The sequence below is a fragment of the Oryzias melastigma genome, linkage group LG13 (genome assembly GCF_002922805.2).
Source record: "Oryzias melastigma strain HK-1 linkage group LG13, ASM292280v2, whole genome shotgun sequence".
NCBI classification, from domain to species: domain Eukaryota; kingdom Metazoa; phylum Chordata; class Actinopteri; order Beloniformes; family Adrianichthyidae; genus Oryzias; species Oryzias melastigma.
In genome coordinates this window covers 11747843-11760770 of record NC_050524.1, presented here as the reverse complement: position 1 = coordinate 11760770, position 12928 = coordinate 11747843, and the positions used below count along the sequence as shown (strand labels likewise).

The following is a 12928-nucleotide window of genomic DNA, read 5'->3' as shown; positions in this document are numbered from 1 at the left end:
TTCCAGAGATCCAAATGAAATATTACAAAATGTAGGACCACTGTACTCTAAAATGAAAGTATAGAACACACTGGTGGGAAAAAAAGTTACAGTCAATTTTGTTTTGCAGATTAAACAGATAAGTAACATGTTCTATAAGTATTATAGAAGTATTATATTTTTCTTTCAGGTCAAATTGATATTATTTAGGTTTATAAACCACTTGTAATGTAACTGCATTAATATAGACCTGCTAAGGTTATTAAAAGCTCAGAAATGACTGCATTTCTGGTTAATATTTTTATTAACAAAAGTTCAAAGTTTCAGGGCAGTAAACTCTGGACTAAGTGGATGAATCATGTTTAATTAACTAATAGAAGTTGTCTTACAATTTTTTTATTTCCTGAGAATTATTTTAATTTAACTTAGTTTTTTTTTTTTTTTAATTCTGACTTTTTCTGATTTTTTTTTTTTTTCTAAACCGGTTCATCCTTTGAGACAATTTTGACCCGAAATGCATAATTTTCTTCACAAAAGCTGCAGTACTCAGACTGTTGTGCTTTTAATCAATTGTATTTAAGTGTCACTAGTAGATACAGTTGGAACAAACACTTTTAGTAGTTAAAAAAGCATGTCATTTTTAAAGTCCTTAAAATCCCATGAAATTATATGTAGATTATTGGGTGATTAACAGGCTTTTAGAGATGGACATGGCTGCTGATCCGTGTCAAATGAAGTGTAAAACTGAATTCAGTTGTAAGTGATAATCTCCATTCAGATGTTTAAATTGCCTGTTAGTTTATCTTTTATTTTGGTACTATTAAAAAGAAGTCGAGGTTGTCTGTGCAGCCTCTTAATTAAGGATATTACCATTCAGAAAGTACCAGTTGTGAAAATGCAGCAGTAAATGAATCTCTGTACATCTGTCCCTGAATTTGCTCTTTTGTCCCATTTAGTTAAAGATCCAAGTATCAAATGTTGCTGTAATCAAGTTCAATAAAATCAAACGTAACTTTGATATTTCTCAAATGCCCTTTTAGCATTGGTTTTTGTTTCCATGTGTCCATATTTACAGACACATTGACATGGATTTTGTATAAATAGTAGTATTCCCAGATATGATGGAAGCTGTCAGATTTCTCCATAGAGGCTGGTAGGCTGATGTAGACACGGATGTACCCGCTAATTGAAATTAACAATCTCATAGGTACACGGACCCTCAGAATCACAGCCTAATTGCCTCCCTCATTAAAAAACATGTGTTGCGTCTTTGCAATCTGCACCAGGTTTCATATCAAAGTGGATTATTGCTGCTGCCATGCAGAACGCTGCTTATCACTCTTTAAAGGCGTGCCATTCTGTGAGTGCAAAGTGAAAGCAGGATACTATTGTACCGCACTCCTGCCAATATGAGCTTTAAATAATACAAAAAAAAACATTAAAGATGAGTTTTGCTTTTTCTTCGCATCGTTCCATTGTTAAATATTATCAAAATTTTGACAAAATGCACCAATAAATTGATTCTTTTAACCTTCTTAGCAGCTCCCCGGCTTTCACTAGTAGAAATCAAACTTCCATTTTTTTAAATTATTTTTTTTAAATCTCTTGTTAAAACTCTTACTAAGAAACCCGAGAAAGTTCTTGTATTTGGTTTGTGGTAGTTTCTAAAAAGTGTAACTGCATTAGTAATGCACCTCGACACAAATTATGTGCCTGGTCCAAATGACATTTTTGACTGAAATGAACTGCTGTTTATTTTTTACCTATTTAGGATTTTTTTTTTTTTTTTGCTTAACAGAGCGCCCGCTCACACCCATATCCACCCACAGGTGTTAGAATGTCCAAAATACATCGTATTTATAATATATTTTTGACTACATTTTTAAAAGTGGTGTTGATAAATGATCGATTTAGTGGTTTTAAACATGTTGATGGAGCTATACCCAAGTGATCCACTCTTTTAGTTTAATGGTATCGAATGAGGCCACTGTAGATTCTACTAAAGTCTTTATCTAAACCTGAAATAAACCACATTTTGTATGACGGATTAGCAATTTTACAAACCTCACAACAGGTGTTCCCATTAAAAATTCACATTTGAGTAAAAAATTAAAAATTAAATCCATTATCTTGTGAAAATGTCATAATGATGAAATTAAAGCAAAAAGTCAATTTCCATTTATTTGTATCTTTTGTTTTTTATTCGTGAAAGTGCGCAGTTTTTTTGACAACTTTAAATTTTATAAAGTTTAAATATGTTAATATACATTTATATATTGTTTTTCAGTTGAACAACATCAATTTATGACGTTTAGACATGGAAAATTTGACCTAGATCAGCTTTAATCTAAAGAGATTACAAGAATAGTTTAAAGAGCGACTATATTGCAAACAGAATGAACCAACTTGTTCTTTTTTGTACTATAAACAGTATAAAGTGATTATTAATTCTTTTTTTCTTCACAGCCATATTTAATAACTAAGCAAAATCCAATCGCCATCATACAAGAAGTGTTTTTACCTGTCATTCTGCTCATTCTAAAGAACAGATGTGGTCTGGCCTCCTCAAACAAAACCCCTTCCAGAAGCAGCCTGTACCTGTGAGATAATGGGAAACTGCAGAGATAAATGCTGGAGCTGCAAACAAAATGATTTTTCATTTGGAAGTCAATCCCTCTTTCACCGCTGCTGTTTATTGTTCTGGTGAAAACTTTCAAACACTTGAACTCATACATGCTCATTATTATACCATCAAATGTGCATTATCACCTGGAAAAAACAGTACATTAGCAGCTATAGGCATTCACATGGAAACCTTGCATTCTATAGTCCTCCTAACTTGATTTAAATGAGCAGGAAATGTAAAAATATTCACGTTGTCTTTTATTTGTGCTATAAACATCCAGTTACACAACCTGCTTCTTACTGAATGGCGCTGAAGTTAAGATATTTTCTTTTCCAGGTGAAAATGGCAAGAATCCTCTGGTAAACCCAAACTTTTGTCATTTTGTCTTTAGCTGGACAAACGTGGTCCAGTGTGTACTACTGAAGCCAGATAAATAGTTCAGCAAAATTTAATAATGAATACAAACTTAGAGAAATGCTGCGTTCATGTAGTGTTGGAATGATCAAGAAAAATGGCTGTCCAACTCAAAAATCACACCTGAACGTCAAAAAAGGGACAAATCTTCCAACACTAAATGAAGGTAAAACAACTTTCTGCGCCCAAATGAAGGTCAAATCATTTGTTGTGCCCTATATGTAGACAAAGAATTACAGGGGAAATAAAACATTAATACGGATTATGAATATGTTACATTTCAACTTGGCCAGATTAGGTAGTTGAACAGTTCGCATATGGCCCCCAGCCCCTAGTTTGTCCACCCCTGGGGTAATAAAATTAAAAGTTTAAGGATATTGCTGTGCAATAATGTTACAAATGGTAATATATGTATGAAACGCTTTACATTCATAACCTCCTCCGACCACCAGAGGGACCCCTCTCCTGAGTTCTAACCATCTTCAGTATCTCCATCACTACAACTCCCATCAGCCACCGCTTCAGTCTTCTCCACACACAGCTGATCATCCTCATCCGGATCACCAGCATTTATTCTCACTCCAGCCTCAACTTCAGTCTTGATTGTGTTTACCCGTCAGTCTGAGCAGTTTTCCTAGTTTGATTCTCCGTGTTTTTGACCCACTCTGTATTTTTGACCATTTCCCTGCCTTTTGACGCCGTTTATACCTTGCCCTTGCTCAGTTCAATTAAATTCTTTACACTTAGAGCCTAACATCTCGTCCTCTTTGTCCCAACTTAATTCTTAGAAACTTCAAAGCACTTTTATATTAAAAGTCCTGTTCACACATGCTCTGCTGCCGAACACTTAGGCCAACTTAGGACCACCAGGAGCAATGTGGGGTTTAGTGTCTTGCTGAAAGACACTGTGACACATGGGTGGGAACCAAACCTGTGATCCTCTGATCAGAGGTCGACCGCTCTACATCTGCACTCTGCTGTCCTGTGGTGCAGATATACTGTATACATTTGAAGAAGTGAGTCGACATTTGTTGAAACACACTTAAGTGTAATTGGAAGTGAGATAACCTACCTCACAGAAGTTGTTGTGGTTACCCTTTAACACCGAGCTCCATGGTTGATGTTCTTTGCTTTTCTCCTTCAGAATCTGCTGGAATTACGTTGATCGATTGAATGATTGAGTGATTGTGTGGTTAAGCATCACCGGTGATATCTCAGGTGTTAAAGGGTTAAACAAAGGCGTAGGTCCCTTTCTACCGAAATGTGTGGCGTAAGAGCACATGCTAGCTCCCCTGTGACGGCGGACGTCAATTCAAAGCTGAACCAGGAGTCCATACGGGGCGAGGCTGCAAAGTGTAATGTCATAGATTCCCACGTCTGCTTAAAATTCCAGTTACTCTCCAAATCCAGCCAGTGACATTCTGCTCACAGCGGTTCTGTCTAATTAGACTGAGACACAAAGAAAAACAAAATCTTCTCCCTTCTTTTTTTACCTCTTTGTGCATATGTCCTCCACCTCACAACGCCTGAGGTTTTCTCTCCTCTTTCACCTCAGTCTGCTGGATCACAGAAAGATGGTGCTAATTATTTGCTGTGTCATGATGTTTAAACACTTGCAGTGAGGAATTGACGGAAGGATTTTTTGTGTTTTCAGAAAGCACTCGTGCTTGTTCCTTTACACAGTTTGTGTAATTTTGAGGTTAGAACTGCTTCATTTTCCTGTTGAACTGCAGTCTTTTCTGCTGTATCCAATTTTCTATGCATTAAAAGACAACAAGATAAAAGCAGAGCTATCTGAAGACATTCCAACTAAATTACCCCTAAAGTGTTCAGTGTATATGAATAATATTCCATCTAGAGATTTGTATAAGGTTTATCTAGTAAAATTGCCGTCATTTATGTCTGCACCTCATTTTCTTCCCAATCTATAGCCTATATGTTTGCCAGTATGTTTGTCTTCTGCTCTTGAGGAGGATCAATATTTAGTGAGGTGTCATTTCAGCTCCTTGTCTGTTTATTTCCTCTATCGACTTCAAGGATTTGTGATGAGCTTCCCCTGGTGTTATTATCCATAAAGGCCCGTGCGCATGCATGGGCAGATGTGGGTATATGTTTTGCCGCCGCACACTCCGTCAGGCGCTCGCACCGTTTTTACCACCTCAGCTAGCACAGCTGTGCCAGCAAACTCCCTCCCACCACAATTCTTCCAAAATACCAGCTGCCCCAACGCTCGGTCCAGCTTCCCCAGCGAGCCATGTTCATTTATAAAAGAGTCTGTGTGACAGAATGCAGAGCTTTCCACAAACACACACACAGATTTTCTCATGTATTGTCCCATATGGGCATCTGTTGCACTGGTAACTTCCCAGCATCGTGACTGTGCGTCAGCTGTGCTGATTCTATCTATATGACTGCCACCTGGATGTGCACAATCCTGATTGGACTCTGTTGATTGGAAAATCCAGCCTTCAGATCGTTGCGCATTGTCATACTTATCTGCCCACTTTAGAAAAAAAACAAACAAAAAAAGTTCTCCTAATGAGTGAAGAAAAATGACAATGGGAGGCAATTGTCAAAACCTGCACGCTGAATATTTTAAGGTCTATTCAGACTGGACACATTTAGTTTGCTTAAAGGGAACCAGAGTTAATTTCCCTGATACTCAGGAGCAAATTTTTAGTCTGAATACACCTAAGAGTACTCTGATCCAGGACCAGGGACTGCTCTTGGACCCATCATTCAAGGTGGTCTCAGTTTGTTTCCAATCGGACTGTGCCCCGGTTCACTCTTAGTTTCTTCAGTCTGAATCGGCTCCATGCTCCGAGCAGAACAACTGGACCAAAATGGCCACAAATGGGCAGACAGCTGGTTCCACGTGCAGCAAGTTTATTAGTTCAGTCAGGAACTAAGCACAGCTAGAAGTCCACAAAGCTAAATCATGGTCAAACAGGCAGAGGTCAATCACGACAATGGGAGCATCAAAGAAGAGACTAGAGTTGTCAGAGTCCAGGCGAGGGTCAGGGCAGGCAGCAGGTCAGGTACACAGAAGATCAGGTCCAGGTAGAAATGCTTGGTAATGCAGGCAGGATGGCACAAACAAAACTTCGCACTGAGTGAGGCTCTGTGTGCTGCTTAAGAAGCAGGTGCGTTGTTGTCAGATTGGAGACAGATACTCAGCATATAGAAACTGTGTTCTGGGGTTGCTGGGAGATGTAGTGCAGTCAGTACAATGGAGATGGCTCCCGCCAGTGATCAGAGGAGACAGAGTGCAGACTCCTGACATAAGCAACTGATGGGCCACAGACAAATGTAAAGCAATGATAAGGCACAGCAACTCCCTGAAATGTATTTTGACATGATACACATTGTTTCTCACAGTTTTCCCAACAATTGATAAGTCATAAGTTACATTTCCATCAACTACAAAATTGCGTAAATTGGATATGCGATGATAATGTAGCTTAGTAGAAACACCCCAATTTTGAGAAAACTTGAATTTATCAAAAGTTTTGCGCATTTGTGTAATGGAAACGCAGCAGTAGACACTAGTCACAGGACCTTCTTATCCGACATCTCCACTTTGCAGCATGCCTCTGCCATACCAAAGTAGCAGTAAAAGATATTGTACATGACGTGGATACAGACGTTCAAAATTATTCAGCGAAATATGAAGTTTGAATAAGTGAACTATCCAACAAGGACTACAAACCTAGGACTTCCGTTATTCCTTATCTCGTTGCTTTTCGTAATTCCTGACCAATGACTGAAGAGATCTTTAGTCACATGGCTTTTTTTACAGACTTTAGTTTGAAACAGAAATGTCCAGTGGACGGCAGTCTGAATACAGACCAAACGCAATCTTCAGAACTCGATCCGGACCAACGGACTTTTCCAGTCTGAATACACCATTAGTCTCTCAGTCTTAGATTTCTTTCCCTAAAGGACCAAATATATTTAGAAATTACTGCAGATGGATAAATGTTCTTGTTTTAGTGTTAGTCATATTTCAAGCTTGCCTTGTTTGCAGTGAATAGGGGTCTTCTGTTTAATGATCTGCATCAGATTAGGATGATAAATCATTAAACACTAAAGCAGTTTGTTTGCCGTTGTCGAATTGACCTGATGCAATGTTGCGAAAACTGTGTTTTTAAACTGCGGCTTCCTACATTGAATTCATGATTTAAACTTCTGTCCTTTTCTATCCAATTTTTTTGGCTCTCCAGCTTGACCTACAGCCCTTCGCTTCCCTCCTCCCGGTCGCATTAATTGAAATTGTCTCACTTCATTAAAGCAGTTTTCCGAAAGCAGAAAATATCGTTCTCATTTTCTCACCATCTTTAATTATTAACTCCAACTTCATTATCACTCATAAATAGGTTTGTGAGTTCCATCCACTTTTAATCATTTCTATCATTCAGTTCATATCCTGACTTCAACCTTTCAGTAACTAGAAAAAAAAAGGACTCAGATTTGTGATCTTGTGAGTTATATTTCAGCACTTTCTGGCAGAAAACACATTGAAACAAATGACCATACAAAAGCTTTCAAAATGTATTTCTATTCAAGTTTTTTTCTCTTTGTCAGCCTCATCCATAACTTTCAACCTGAGACAAATGAACTGCTTGACAGCTCCATCAAACCTCACAATGATACCAGTTTGAATGATTGATGTTTTTAACACACAAATCAGGAAAACCAAATGTGTGAAAATAATATGAAGATTTTTTTGTTTTTTTGGGGAAGGTAAACATTTCAAGCTAGAGTATTTTCCTTTTGTCACTGAGCTCCAGTAAATGGAATGACTTCTCTCCATGATGCAATTTACCAACAGACAGGGAACTAGGCATTAGTGGTATGACCATTGAGCTCTCTGACAGGCATTGAGGTGGCTCATACAGCTGAAGTTGTGGCCTAACTGAGTGCTCTGCAGCTGTCAGGAAACAGTGCTCTTATCGTGATAAGTGCCCTCGAGATGTTGTAGAGACCATTACGGACTGATAGCAGTAGTTTGGAGCGCATCACTAAGAAGTGAAATCAGTTCAGCACAAAAACAAATCAAGCTGAATTAAGAAGGAGGAGTAGAAGTTAACAGAAGTCCAGGACTCTGTGGAGTTTATTTATGTGGCATAATATACAAGAGCAACGCAAAAAATTCCAAGAAATGCTTTGGAAAAGAACTGCATGATTCACCAAAATAATTGAGAAGTACTTATACCACATAAAAGAAGTATCTTGCAAGATAGAAAAGTACAAAAATAATGAAGAATGGGAAAATACAATAAAATGCAAGGGGCAGGTAGGGCTAAAGTTAGGGGTATGACGATACATTTTAACTATTTCATTCATATCATACTTCGTGGTTGCCAATCTTATTCATAGTCAATATTGGTTCATTCAGAATGACTCGATTCACTGACCTAAAATCAAAAATTAAAGCAAACAAGAAATAATGTCAAATCCATTCAAATCCTAGCTTCATAAAGTTTAGCTCACGGTTGTTTTTCCACAACAAAATGATACAAATGGAACAATATTAGAACATTTTACCACACTGTATGTTCATGTCTTTGCAAAATTCAAAGTGCTTCCCTACATTGGACTGTTACGATTGTTTTATCAGTTTTTGCTGCTATCACAGTTGTGCTGTTGTTGTTGTGTTGTTCACTGTGATGGCATTTGGTGCCATTTGCCTCAAGCCAAATGGTATTTTTCAAATATCGATGTAACCAATTTATTTCATTTTGTAATGATTTTATAACAAGATGGTTCGATTCATTTAACAACTTGCCTCTGACAGATCGATTTTACTGGATCTTAGGAATGTAAATCAGTTCATCAGTTGAATCAATTAATCTTTACACCTAATTAAAATACTAAGGTTCAGATAGAATGGAATACAAGGTCTTAACCCTTGTGCGATCTTTAACATGTTTACATTAGAAGTGGAGTCATCTGGAACCCACAAGGTAGCACGCGGACATTTTTTTTCAAAAGGATTTTTTATCGTCACTGGTGTCCGTGGTAAACATAAAATCCTGTCCACCTTTGTCATGGGAGGGATCACACATCGATATAGGGGGGGTCATCTGCACCCCATAAGATAGCACAAGGGTTAATGGGTTAAAATGGGTTTAGAGGTATCTTATTGCAGATGTGACCGTAGCATTGACAGAGAATTAGTGTCATACATGATCACTTTAGAAGTACATAACTACTAAAGTGATCATGTATGTCACTAAGTGAGTACAAGTGCTTTGACTTAAAGAATAAGACAGTGTTTACACAGCCATGCCTTTCAAGGTTTAAGCCGAATCCTTCTCCCACCCCTACTGTTCTCCCTATCTTTACATTTATCCCTCCAATCGGAGAGTTATGGAAAAACAGTGTCTTCAAATTGAAAGTTAGAGGAAAGTGAGGTTAGATGAGCCATTGGGTAAGTTGTGCCACCCCTATGATCTGGACAACCATGCACTTGTTTTGTCATGTGACCACAAATTCAGAAAGCACCCATCATTTCCAACTTCTCAGACAAAAGAAGCACATGAGATAAGGGGTAAGGCTCTAATACAAAAAAAAAATAGATATATATTTTAAATTTTGTCAAAGTAGATTTTCAGCATATTGGGTAAATTAAATCTAATACTAAAACAAATGTATATTCATCCAAAACTATATATTTTATGTTTGTCATTTTATTTTGTATATAATGTGAACCAGTTTGCCAAATGTCAGCCAAAATTTCTGAACCAGCCATTCTTTTTACTAAATGGTGGCTATGGGGCAAAGTTAGCCACAGGCTATGGGATAACTTGAGCCAGTGGTTCAACTTACCCCACACTCAGGCGCTGGAATTTAATTAAGGTTCAAATGTGTAAAGTGGTATTTTACTTGAGTATCCTACTCCCACTTGATGACCGGTCAACCATGTTAGCGCGGAGCTGCTAGTGCTCGGAAATGCAAAACAATATCCGTTTTATTTCTTTAAAAATGTCATGCTAAAACAAAAAGTCATTGTTACATTTAAATGTAAATATATGTACTTAAGAGAACACCTACGGGAAGAAAAGTACTTCTCCTCTGCGCCACAGCGCCACGCGGAACATCCTAGCGACGAAGGGTTAGCTCTTAAAAAAACTATTTCAGACACCCCTACCCCTTCAAATGCACCCACTATTGAAGGGGTAGGGTAAAGCCATAGGGGAGAATTCAGATTAAGCCTTATAAACTAAAGTTAGGATTTGTATTATATTCAGAATTGTTTTTCATATTAAAGGTGCGTGCTGGGTGGGAAAAGAAACCTGCAATTTCCAGATAAGAGGTCAACTGCTCTGTCTTTGCACCACGGCTACAATATTATTAATACACGCTAAAAACACATTATTTCTTCAACCCAATTCTTGGGTTTATAATTCTGGGTTAATTTTTGGAGCTTAACTAATTTTCTAGGTTATAGAGGTTTTATTTCAACCCAATTTATGGTTCATATTTAACCCAAAATAATTAGTTATTTTTCTGACCCATTAATTGATTTTACTGTAACCTTTATCTGATATTACCATTAAAACGCAGGAAAATATGTATAGAAATATAACCCTGTGATTAAGGTTTAGTAGTTAAGCACAATAAATTAACATTCAAATGTTTTTTAGATACACTACATATTTCATTAGAGTGTTCAATACACAATCTTTGAGATGTCAAAGCTATCTAGGCATATATTGTTATATTATTTTAGAAAAAAAATTAATTGTAGGCCTACTTAGAACAAATTTGCGTTTTAATGGTTTTGTAATAAAATATTTTTTTGTAACTGGTTCAAAAAGGTAAATAGTTTGACTTGCATAACAAATTCCTTGTATAGTAGCTCATCAAAACTCTTTGCTTAAGTTCAAGTTTAAAAAAGAGGAGGGGCCTGTTATACAAATTGATGCTGAAGTAACCAGTAATTAACTTACCGCTTCCGCTTTTTCTACAAGTTTTGGTGAAATTCAATGATTATCCTAAACTAACCCGTCACAAACTGACCAAAGCAGAGCAGTGACGATCAACTACATGCTAGTTAATAACTGGGCTGTATTAACCAGTGTTACCCAAATCGTTTTTTCTGGCAGCCTGATGTCATTAAGTAAAGTTTGCGCTTCTTTAAAGAGTAAATTCTAATTATTGACTCTCCCAAACACATGAAGTGAGTTGGCTGGTGGAGCAAAGTCAAGTGAAATTGCCAGACAATAATTATTGGATTAACAATGGATTCCAGTGTCTCATCCAAAGGCAATCATTAAATAGGTTAATTGAAGCCACTCTGGAATGCAAATGCCTAATAGCGCTCCAGGATGCCATTCTGAGAAAGCGTTATTATTGAACTGCATAATGCAAAATGATGATGGTTTCTAAAAAAATAAAAATAAAAAATAAATAATAATACTGCTTTATCACTGCTAAAATTGATGCACAGGCAGACAAATGGGAACTAGCTTTGCAGAGGGAGGATGCTTTTATATTACTGAATAAAAAATACAGTGCAAAAATAATTTCGTTGGAGGAGGGGGGGCTTCCACAATATCCTGAGTCTGCTCCAGGGACACCCGGCTTCATCAAACAGACCAGAACAAACAGGACCAGCACCAGTCTGCCTGCTCCTGCTGTGTAGAAGAGTGTGTCTCTGGCTGGTGGTGCTGAAGATTTGATAGAGGAGTTTTTCTGTGTGAGGGGTAAAAAGTGATGAATGAAAGTTGACGCTCATTACTTAGTGTTTTTTTTTTTTTTTTTGCTTGTTTGTTTGTTCCAGCAGTAACATAGACGGGTCAAATCTGTAACATATTTTTGACAGGAAATAACATTTTTGTTTTGGCGAGGAGACCGGCTTTGAGAGGGAAAAGACAGCGCTCAGTCATAGTGTTTTCACTGACAGTTGACAGGCAGCCTGAAAAAGCCCCCGAGTGTTTGAACGCTTGTGTGTGTGTTGGGTTTTGTGCATCAAAGGTGCTGTGTTCAGAGTCACACACATACATAAAAAAAGGGAGTAAATAAATAAATAAATAAAAGAAGCAGCATGCTTCATCAATCTTTACATTCCCTGTTGTTTCTAAGGCATTCAACTCACATCCATGCGTCGTCTGTGGCCAAAATATTGGCACTGGCTGTGCAGAGCTGGTCTATTTTGATGTTGTGCGGAAAGACAAACAGGCTGAGCTCCTCTGGAGGCCATCAACCAGACCAGAGCGAAGCAACCAAGCTCAGCCAGCTACTGCAGCTTGTCTGAGCTTGTTTGGATCAGCCCGGAATCTGGCTGCGTTACATCTGGCGCCGACCCAGCTCCGGAGCCACCTTGCATTCAGAGGCAAATTTCCTAAAAGATTGATGAGGAGACTGCGTGTGCGAGCAGGAAGACGTATACTGACTAGATCTGTCTAGTCTTAGGTGGACATATCCAATACTGATAATGTGCAGTCTAACTTTTTTTTTCCTTCTGGCCTGCTGCTTAAATGCCATCTTGTTAGTGTGAGCTTTCTATCGACTCCTCTAACCTCTATCCACAGTTTCTCAAGAAACTTCTTTGGGGATTTGAACAGGATTGAACTTTGATTAACCCTGTTCACCCACACAAGGTTATTGCAGAGGCTGTGAGAGATGCCAGTTTGTTTCAGTGAAAACATGTAACAAATAAAATGCTTTTCCATCCAACTAATTGAAAACTGTAAAAACAAAGGTTCTAAAAGGGATTTTTGGGGTGCTCATATCTGTTCATCTTGAGAATCTGTAATAAATTCTGATAAAAATATTAAAATATCACATTTTGTTCCAATATACAGAATTTTCCCACTTTTTACACTTGATATAATCATTCCCACAAATGTTATTAAACCATTCAAGATATTTTTGCATATTCGACATTGTTTTAGGATATTT

At 37.6% G+C, this 12928-nt stretch overlaps 1 protein-coding gene and 1 long non-coding RNA gene across 2 annotated transcripts in view; one reads left to right on the top strand and one right to left on the bottom strand.

The window, feature by feature from the left end:
• The window catches only part of LOC118599560, a 12761-nt gene extending 11228 nt beyond the window's left edge, over nucleotides 1–1533 (bottom strand). Inside the window, exons 1-2 of the long non-coding RNA XR_004948964.1 lie at nucleotides 1407–1533; nucleotides 1177–1179 (exon numbers count right to left, since the gene is read on the bottom strand). This is a non-coding gene — a long non-coding RNA (uncharacterized LOC118599560). The remainder of the gene's footprint in view (nucleotides 1–1176; nucleotides 1180–1406) is intronic.
• Nucleotides 1–12928, top strand: part of rtn4rl1b (reticulon 4 receptor-like 1b) — a 197166-nt gene that overhangs the window by 89321 nt on the left and 94917 nt on the right. The gene's annotated exons all lie outside the window — the stretch shown is intronic.